Genomic DNA, 531 nt, shown 5'->3' on the forward strand with positions numbered 1-531 from the left:
AGCAGCAGTAGCGAAGGAATCGCTCGATCGGGTTCAGTTAACAGCCATTGATCGATCGCTCGGGTTCAGTAACGCGTAGCCTGCAGTGCAATCGCTCGGGTTCAGTTAGAGCCCAACGCCTCGCTCGGGTTCAGTTAGAGCCAACGCCTCGCACACACGCATGTACGTGTACGAGATAAACGCGCATCGCTCGGCCCCCGACCTCCCACCGTAACCAGGAACTCCCCGAAATTTTCCTCCCCCTCGCTTCTACCACGGTTTTTTCCGTCATGGACGGCCCAAAGAATGTCATGCAACTGCGTCTCCGGCCCGCCCAGGACGAAAAGCCCATTTTCTGTCATGATTTTTTGTCATAGAAGTAGGAGCCCACCACATCTATGATGATACCGGGTTTTGTCACAATTTTCGCCATAGAAGTGTCATATGTATGACAGAAAAAAAATTCGTTCGGCCCAAAATGTCACGGATGTGTCTTTTTTTTGTAGTGAATGTATAAGACCAAAGTGTGGACTTTGGAGGACTTGCCCAATG

Source organism: Triticum dicoccoides, chromosome 5B, assembly GCF_002162155.2.
Source record: "Triticum dicoccoides isolate Atlit2015 ecotype Zavitan chromosome 5B, WEW_v2.0, whole genome shotgun sequence".
Taxonomy (NCBI): Eukaryota; Viridiplantae; Streptophyta; class Magnoliopsida; order Poales; family Poaceae; genus Triticum; species Triticum dicoccoides.